This window comes from Balaenoptera physalus, assembly GCF_965194825.1.
Source record: "Balaenoptera physalus genome assembly, chromosome: 19".
Classification (NCBI taxonomy): domain Eukaryota; kingdom Metazoa; phylum Chordata; class Mammalia; order Artiodactyla; family Balaenopteridae; genus Balaenoptera; species Balaenoptera physalus.
Window position 1 is genome coordinate 33,020,261 of NC_138900.1, and position 10,343 is coordinate 33,030,603.

The window sequence follows — 10,343 nt, forward strand, 5'->3', positions numbered from 1 at the left end:
CAACTTGAGAATCAATTCACTCAATGAGAAGTTCACTGAGTGTCCAATCGATTGATTGATTACTTTGAGAAAATTTTTAAGGCAAATATTTGAAGAGCAGAAGCAGTGTGAGAGGCAGGAGCATCTAGGAAAAAAAAAATCCCAACTTGGTGAATTTTTCTTACTTTATTAGTCTTTTGGAAAACTGGTCATTTTGCAAGTTAGCTTCTGAATAGCTGATTTGTGGCAAATTGGTCTGTTTCTGAGGGGTCAGTCCAGTCACTTGGAGGTCTGCAACTTTGACCTTTTGGTTCTGCTGATGCAGATTTTAAGTCCATCTGGTCCATCCCTCTGCAGCCAGGCAGAGCATCCCTGAGCCAGCTCAATCCACAGGAAAGAGGGAATGATAGATAGTAAGTCAGGTTGTATGTGATGGATCTAATTCTTGTCTTGCACACCTTGAGTGAAAAGGATTTTGAGGAATCTTTCTCCTTAATTCTGGCAGGAATTTAGTGGCCTTTGAAGCAGAGCCAAGCAGACATGAGCTTCTGGGAAACCTGATCCTCTTACAAGCCTCTGAAGCCCTTTCAGCCAGCCCTCAAACACTGCTGCCCACATATTATGCTGTGGGATTTTTTAAAAAATGAAACTCTCATTATTGTTAGTGCAATAATGATGCAAGCACCCAGAGGCCAGGGAAGACAAGGCAAGTGAGTGTGTCTTTGGATAAGGCATCTTCTGGCCCAGTCTCTCTTGGACATTTCGAGCCAGTTAAGCAACTTGACGTGGTGACTGCCCACTGGGACAAAGGTTGCCTTAGAAGGGGGTGAACTTATGTCCCAGGGATTTAGCCACTAGTTCAAAATCCTCCCAAATGTCATTCGGCTGGTGAGGATTTTTTCTTGAGCCTTGTCTGGCCTGTGCAGCTTATTCTGGATGAGGACTGGACTCTGAAGCCTACAGCTCAGGTCTGCAAAGCCCAACTACTCACTGCTCTAGCCCCAGGGCCACCACAGCACCAGCCTTGGTGGTGAGGCTCAATAAACCCTCATAAATGGATGGTGGCCTTGAAAGGCAGTCAGCCTGCATGGTGCCTACTTTCCTCCTCCCACTACAGGCTGTTTTGTCACAATTGAGTGCTTTCTCAGATCAGGTATGGATTATAGGGAATGACAAAAGGGTATTTATCATTCCTGTAATGTAGCCTATTTCCTCGTGGTGGCACTGCCCATCATGCCCTTGAAAATGCCATTCCCTTAGCCAGGAATGCCTTTTCCTCCTTGTCTGTTAGCTTGTCTGAACTTCTCTTTCAATACCCAGCTCAAATGTCATTTTCTTGGTAAAACTTTCCCAGTTCTACCAGGCTCAGATTACTTGTAATTGTAATTGTACACATGAGTCTCTCCACTGTATTGTAAAGTCTTCAAAGACAGATACTTCATCCTATTCTCATTTATTCATTCACTTGTTTAGAGACAGCATAGTATAAAGTCTAAGAGCACAAACGATGGATTTAGAGATAACCTGGTTATAAAGGCTAGCTGTGCAACTTATTGGTTGTGTAATTTATAGTGAGTGACTTATCCTCTTTAAATCCTGTATCTTATATGTAAGAATGAACACAGTGGTAGTATTCATCTCCTAGAGTTGTTGAAAAAATTAAGTGCATATATTATTTCTTGTGCATTTATTATACACCAAGACTTATGTTGATAATATTAATTATTATGATTATTTATTCAACTAACATTTATTGTACCAGTGCTGGGTGCCTGATACTGTCTTAGGTGCTGCCTCCAGTATCTAACCAGATGTTTAGTACAGAGTTAAGGCTTGGTTAATGTTCACTGAATGAATAAGGACTGAACAAGTCATGGACTTAGTTTCTAAGTCTATGTATTAGTCAGGCAGGCTGGCTAATGGTGTGTAACAAACACCACCACCACCCCAAATCTCAGTAGCTTAACTGAACAAAAATGCATTTATTGTTTCTATTATATGTTCAGTGTGGGCTGGCTGAGATGTTCTGCTTATCAGAGGTCAGAGAGCCAGGCTGACCATGGTACCATCTCAACAGATGCTTCCATGATCTCTGTAGCAGAAGGAAGGGAATGGAGGGCTGTCTCTTAAAGTTTCCACCTGAAAGTGGCACACATCGTCTCTGCTCACATTTTCTTGGCGAGAGCAACTCACATGGATCTGCATAACTCTAAAGGGCAGAGAGAATTGCAATTGCAATCCTATCCTGTGCCCAAAAGGAGGATCAGAATATTTGTGAATATCCCTCATGACTATTGTAGGCTGGAAGCTGATAGTACAGACTTCTCACTAATACACAGTCATCTTTGGCTTACAAAGAAACCCCAGTTCAAGGTCAGTATCATTAGTTACCCATAGGTTTCTGGTTTGGAACTAAAATTTCAGATTAGGTCTTTTTTTCTCTCCTCACTTCCCTACTCAATTATATTTTAAGCAGATTGGTGATCCTGTCAGCCTTAAGAAAACAACATAAAACACAAATGTATGTAAAACATCCTACCATCTAATTAAATTTCTCTGCCACCCCAAGATTTGGGCTTGGATGCTGATTTGCACTTTAAAAAAATCAAAGCAGAAACCCAGATTCAAGAAAACTTGCAAAACACTTCCATGTTGTTCTCCACGGCTGACGTGTAAATGAAAAGAATGCTTTTATTTCCCCCTACGACAAACACCTTTATTTTTGTTGCTTGATGGCTTGGAACGGGGTTCTGTTTCAAGACAATTAAAAGAAACTTCTAAACACAAACCCAGTGAAGCAGGCCAAGGGGAAGATGTACATGGAGGGTTGAGTGGGACAAATCTTAATCAAGCAGTTACGGGTCTTTGAAGAACCTTGGCCAGGTCTGCAATAACTCCTCTGGGCTCAGCCTGACACTCCAAAAGATCTGTCATCACAACCTTACAGACCCTCCACCCCATCCCCACCCACATCAAGTGAGGGTGCATTAACTGTCTATTTCTGTGTAACAAATAACTTCAAAACTCAAGTCAACAAACATTTATTATTTCACACATCTTCTGAGGGTCAAGAATCCAGGATTGGCTTATTTGGGTGGTCCTGGCTAAGGATTTCTCAAGAGACTCTGGTCAAGTTGTCTGCTGAGGCTGCTGTCATCTGAATGCTGGACTGGGGCTGAAGGATCCCTTTCCAAGCTCACTCATGTGGCTATTGGATGGCCTCAGTTCCTTGCTAGCTGTTAGCCAGAGGCCTCAGTTCCATGCTGTGTGCTCCGTACCACAGAACCTTTCATGGCGTGGCTGCTGGCACCCCCAAGCGATCCAATAGCTAGCTAGCTGGATAAACTGACCAAGATGGGAGTCTTCGTGTTTCATAACCTATTCTTGGAAATGACATACGTCACTTCTGCTATGTTCTGTTGGTCACACAGACTGACTCAGGTACAGTTTGGTGCGAGAATACACCAGGATGTGAACATCAGGAGGCGGGGATCATTGGGAGTTACTTTGGAGGCTGGTTACCACATGAGGGATGCGTGCTCACACACACACACACACACACACACACGCACAAACACGCATTTAATCGGTAAACAAGAGAACAAACTTTATCTACTATGGCCAAGACCTAGGCTAGGTGATTTCCATAGGTTATCTCAGTCCTCACAATAACTCTGCAAGGTAAGTGCTATTATAATGCTCATTTTCACAGAAGAAGAAACTGAATTTCAAAGAGGTTAAGGAGTTAAATGCTGTCTGGCAGGAAGTGGTAGAGCCAGGGTACAAAATGAAATCTGTCTCATGCTAAACACTTCCAGGAGCCATGTTACTACTGGGTAAGGTTAGGGTGGCACCATGTGGTCTTGACCAGTGGTCTTTGAAATTAGCTCAACCTGGCCTCAACTCTAGATGCTGCTACTCACCAACTGTGTGGCCGTGAGCTAGTTACCTGACCTGTCTCAGCCTCTACATCCTCGTCTGTAAGACGGGGATGTATTTAATGGTATCCAGTGCATGCTGCTGTGTGGAGATTAGGTCAGGTAACGGCTGTGCACCAATAGCTATGGGGTGAGTGCTCAGTAACTGCTGGGGGCCGTGGTTATGAGCCCTGGGCTGTGCCCCTGACTAGATCAAATTCCTTCCCTCCCTTGTACCTCAGTTTTCCTACCTGAGAAGTGAAGGCCTTAGATTATATGTCCCAGGTCACTTCCAATTCATAGTTCATGAAAATTTTTGACACAGTATTTATCTGAATCTCGGAGTTGTGCTAAGCAGTGTGAAACCAAAGTATCCTCTAATTATGGTATACTGAACAGTTGAGATTTCCTTGACTTTAGCCGGAATTTAAGGAAAATGGGTTGCAGCTTTCTGTTTGATACTCTGTATTCAAAGTGTCAAAAGGTGGCCTTGAGGTGTGGGGGAAAGCATGCTGGGCAGCGGACTCTGCTCCCAGAAGACTTTGACTGACAGGCTGTGTGACCTCAGCGAACACTCTTGACCTCTCTGTCCTTATGCTTGTTCAATTTTTTCAGATGAGGAGAAAACTCCTGCTTTGCTTTATGGCCAAATGAATTTGGGACACACAGTACAAATGAGGCACATTCTTAGTGATGAAACTCCTCAGAGGGGACCGAATCCGAGGCTTTGGAGGATGGTTCTTTGTGCCCTTCTGGGGGCTTTGAGTGCACAGGGGCAGGAGGGCCAGACCAATTAACTTCTAGAGAAAAATAGCAGTTTGGAAATTCCAAGGACCTTGTAACACATCTTTTTCTAAAGGATTTCTCAGAGGAAGAGGTATAGAGGTGTCCGAGGCAGTGACAAAAGAACCTTACATTGTTTTTAACCTCTGGGGGCAGAAACGCTGGCTGCCTTGGATGGACTGAATTTTATCTACTCCTCGATGAAGTGCAGAAACCAGAGCCAAGGGGAAGCAGGAGAAGGGGAGGGAAGGAAAGTGAAATGTGTGTGTGTGTGTGTGTGTGTGTGTGTGTGTGTGTGTGTGTGTGTGTTTTCCCTCCCCTGTATTCATCCCTCCAGGTCAGGCAGTTCAGAATCAGCTCTTCATTGGCCACTTTGACCTCTCTTCCTGCATGGATTTTGCAGGTGCTGTTTGCAACCAGTGAATGTAGGTTGTCTCTGTTTCTCCAGCTATCCTGTTAATATTTTGTTATCCATACCAGCTCTGTGGGTGTAGAATTATGACCCATCGTGGATGAGAGAAGCCTGATACAGCCTCTCTGTACTCTGCCCTAACCTAAGCCAGTCTGGTCCCTGTTCCTACATAGGGGCTGAGTTCCCAGCCGGCTCTACCCACCCCTAGTCCCAGAATGCAGTAGACCCATGGCTTCAACAAAGCCCCCATCCCATCCCCTTGTGGCAGAGTGCTTCTGTCCACTTCTGATCTTATCTAGGGAGATGTTTACTTTGATTTTTAGTGGGGCTATAAAATAATGTATATATTTTAGTACTTTTCCTATCATTGTTCTATATTTCTCTATTTGGTTCAGAGGTTTGTTGAGTTAAACACAACAAGCACTGTCTTGACTAGATACAGAATTTCACGCCATTTTAAAATTCCACTAACAGATTTTTTTTTAAATTGATTAATTATTTATTTTTGGCTGCATTGGGTCTTCGTTGCTGCACGCGGACTTTCTTTAGTTGCGGCGAGCAGGGCTACTCTTCGTTGCGGTGCGTGGGATTCTCATTGCGGTGGCTTCTCTTGTTGTGGAGCATGGGTTCTAGGTGTGTGGGCTTCAGTAGCTGTGGCAAGGGCTCAGTAGTTGTGGTTCATGGGCTTAGCTGCTCCGCGGCATGTGGGATCTTCCCGGACCAGGGCTCAAACCTGTGTCCCCTGCACTGGCAGGCGGATTCTTAACCACTGCACCACCAGGGAAGTTCCCCTCTAACAGATTTTTAACTAAAATTTTTATTAAGATAATTGTAGATTCCCTGCAGTTGTAAGAAATAAAACAGAGGGACTCTGTGCACCCTTTATTTCTTTTCTTCCAATGACAAGCATTTTGCAAAACTATAGTACAGTGTAAGCCAGGATACTGAATCTCTCACAATTTCTAAGAAAACTTTTTTAAAAATGTGCTCTCGGACTTCCCTGGTGGTGCAGTGGTTAAGAATCCACCTGCCAGTGCAGGGGACATGGCTTCGAGCCCTGGTCTGGGAAGATCCCACATGCTGCAGAGCAGCTAAGCCTGTGCGCCACAACTACTGAGACTGTGCTCTAGAGCCCGTGAGCCACAACTACTGAGCCCGCGTGCCACGATTACGGAAGCCCGCGGGTGAGAGCCTGTGCTCCACAACAAGAGAAGCCACCGCAATGAGAAGCCCGCACACCACAACGAAGAGTAGCCCCCGCTCGCGGCAACTAGAGAAAGCCCGCATGCAGCAACGAAGACCCAACGCAGGCAAAAATGAATAAATAAATAAATACATTTTTTTTAAAGTGCTCTTAGGGAGGTGAGGGGTGCAGGGTGCATGCTCCCCGCACTTGGGCTCTGCTGGCACCATTCTTGTGGCCCTGGAGTCAAGAGACCAGGCGAGAGTCTGACCCAGCTCTATTGCAGTGTCCAGGGTGGCCTCCCTGGGACTTGGCTTCCTCATTTATAAAATGAGGAGGTGGGATGAGAAATTCTCCAAAGTTTCTTGTATTTCTACCATTTTGTGATTTTATACATAGCCTGTGACAGTCCTGGGGCCACACTGCATTTCCTCAGTGAACTCTTCCCCACCTGCCTTGGCCCCTGTGATTGAGTGGGACAGACACCCCCCTCCTGGGCTCTAGGGCTGGGTGTGTGATTGGCTTACTGGGTCTAAGGAGACCTTTCCATTCCACCTGTGGATGGTCCAGGTTTGGTGGCCTGACCCCAGCCAGCCAGTGAGCAACCATCCAGGGATGTTTATTGAGACAATGGGGCCGCTGAAGAGTGGGATGGAGACTTGGTGTTTCAGGCAGGCAATCACCTTGCCCCCACTATGGAAGAGCTTGCTCAGAACTGGGTCGGAACAGAGAAAAGTGGAGCTGAGAGATGCAGAGAGGGAGGAGGACAACCCGAGTCCAGAAATGTCCTGAAATACTGAAGGTCACGTAGCCATAATGGAGCCTCACTGTACCCATTATACCCAAGCGAGTAATGGTTATTTTCGGGCAAGAGGAACCATTTACCGACTTCATGCACCTGGTTCTGTGGGGGGCTCTGAAGGAAGGCTGGATTAGAGGGAAAAGAGTTTGCACCACCTGCAAGCTTGGAATTGATCACAAACAGGAGGGTGTTTCCCTCTCGGAGGATCTGGAAGGAGTTTACAGGTGTGATCTCACTGGCTTTCAGCTGTAATCGAGTGACGTTACCTTGATGTACAGGTGCTTTCCTCATTCCTGGGAGGAAACCAAGTTACAGCGGAGCCCAGACCCCTCCCACCCGCTCCCATGGTCCATTAACATGCACTGAGCTCATCTGACACCTTCGAGCCTCTTTTGGTGGCCCGTCTCCTCTTAAGCATTGTACAGAGTGACTCAGATCTCATCCCCGAACCATTCATCAGGGAGACAGCGATTTATTGAGACGGAACAAGAATGAGATAACTCCAGCTGCTGGGCCAGGCCTCATTAGCGCTCAGCCACTTGGAGTTCAGCTCTAAGCACAGGTGGGCAGAGGTCTTGGCCAAGGGGTCCTCTCACCTCCCACTCCACCCTCCGGAGTCTTCTGGAAAACCTTGGCTCTTAATGAGGTGGGAATGGTACCCTCAGAGCGGAGGGTTTCAACTGGGGATGTGAAATTGGTTCACCTGGAGAAGCTTAAGTCTGTCTAGCTGTCTGTCTGCCTCTCCCCTTTATCTCTATTTATTTAAATAGGTAATGTGAGCCCAAAGTAAACAATTAGAACAAAGCTTCCTCAAATGTAAAATAAGCATAATAATAATACCTACTGCAGAGGGTTGTTATGATAACTAAGTGAAGTACTATATGTAAAGTGTTTACCACAGTGCTGACTCGTTATTAATATAAATCTTACACTTCCATCCCCAAACACCCAATTCCCTTCCCATTACAGATTCCAGAGATCATCTCCATACATAGATGCGAGCATATAGAAACACACACACACATACATTCCTAAAGGAGATATCACTGGAGCAAATTCTCAGAACTTGTTTCCAGGCCCCTGCTCTGGCCAGACCACAGGAGTTTCTAGGGCCAGCCTGGGTTGGGAAGCTCAGGCTTGGAAGCTGAGTAAGTTTCTGGGGAACATCAGGAAATTTGAGTGTGGAGCCACTAAGGTAAGAAGCAAGTGATCGTGTTTCCACAAGTGCCTAAGTCAGGAGGACTGCCTGGAAGAGGGCCACCATGAATGAAATATGCTCAATGTAGCTGTGAAAATCACAATCACAATAATAATAACAGATAGAATTGTGGAACATTGGTTGGGACTTATCATGTTAGCTCAGAACTCTGGTTAGAGCCCCAAGCTCAGGACTATCAGCCCTGAGAACTTCCACAGCCCTGAGAGCAGCAAAGTTGCCAGCAGACTCCTTCCCCAGGGCTTACTAAGAGGTGGCAGAAATGCTCTGGCCGCCTTCACTGTCACCCTCCCCTCCCTGGTGTGAAGAGATAGATCTGAGGAATCTGTAGGAGTCCTGACTGATCAGTCCGGTGGGGGTGACACATCAGTTTCTTTTCCCTCTTCCTTGGGGGGCTTCAACTGGTTGACAACACTAAGCGAACTCTGTATAGAGAGAGGGAGGCAAGCATCTTGCTCTTGGGCAGGACACTGGCTGAGCTGATGAAACCTGCGGGTCCTCTGGGGCTGCCAGTGGAAGAATTCATGGACAGCTTGGCAAGTGTCCCTGGGAGTCTGGGAATATACAGCAGCGGAGAAACTGGATCCAGCTCCTCATCTAGACATTCTGAAGGTGAGAGGCCAGCGGAGCAGCCTGTCCTGGCGGCTGTAGTGAAAGGGGGCCGTACGGTTGTAGGCACTTTGCACCACTGACGCATATGCTTCCGCGGGGCCCAGAGGATGCTGCAGAAGGCAGGCGGGCTGGAGTATTCTCAGCAGTGCTCATCCAAGGAGACTGCCTGCCATTGCGGGCCCTTGGCCACAAGAGGCTGTGCAGAAGGAGCATGGGGAAGGGGGGGGATGACTTCGAGCGCGTGTTGGAAGAGGTCAGCTAGAGGGCATCGCCCACATCAGAGGACAGGGCAGCGGCTCCCTGACGTCCTCCCCATGAAACCCTACAATACTCAGTTGCGCCCGTAGGGGTTTGATGGGGATGAGAGGGCTTCCGCAGCCTTGGTGAGGGGAAAAGACTGCCTTCCTCTCCCTGTGGTCCCAGGAAGCTGCCAAGCAAGTGGGAACTGAGAGTATCAGGCAAAGGGAGCCAATCAAATGTGCCACATTTAGTGGTTCCTGCTGTGGGCCACATGGCTAACCCTTCTCCCGAGCTGTCCACCAGGGGTCGAGTGGGCTTTCATCCCGCACCTCCCTCTGTCACTCATTGAGGGCTGGACCCACATCTAGTGGTGTCATGTGCGCAGAGGGGAAGTCCTCGGGCACCCAGCCTGTGCCAGAAGGAAGGGTGCGCTGACAGCCTCTGCCATGGGGGGTTGGGGGGTGAGGCTTAAATAGGAAACAAGATGAAAGTTTTGAACCAGATTGAATTGGACTGTGCAAGATGAGTGTTTCACACCCAGAGGTGACCCGGAAGCTGTGGGATCAGCTGGCAGGGTCAATGTGGGACAGAAAAGGGAGATACAGAAGAGCATATGTGAGGGTAGGAGTGGGAGAAAAGGCAAGCTATTTCAGGCTGCCCGCCGAGTCCATACTGGGAAACGAGGTGACTTCCCTGCGTTAAGGGCGTGCCTAGTGCTGTGAGGACCACCCCAGAAGCTCTCCTCATTTAATCACCTCAACAGGTGGCTTTGCTATTGTCCCCATCGTGCAGATGGATGGGCTGGGCTGTGGGAGGCTACGTCATGTTCCCAAAGTCACTCAGCTACTTGGGGGCAGAATGAGGTTTGCCTCCAGCCCCACACTCTTGACCACTAGGGCAGAGACTCCTGGTGGCCTGTCCATTTCCTCTTCCTTAGTAACGGAGCCTTGGTGTTCTTTCAGGCGCCAATGCATCTGGCTTCACGACCATACTTTCCAGTCTCTTTGCAGGCAGGGGTGCCAATGAGGTGTAAGCAGAGGGTTTTTGGGGGACTTGCAGGGAAGCCCCTTAAGAAGTAACTTACAGGTAGTATGTGTCCTTTATGCCCTTTACTCCTTCTCCTTTTGCTTCTTCCCTGGACCACGATGTGATGTTCAGGGCTCCAGCAACCATCTGGGACACCATAACGTTGAGAATGG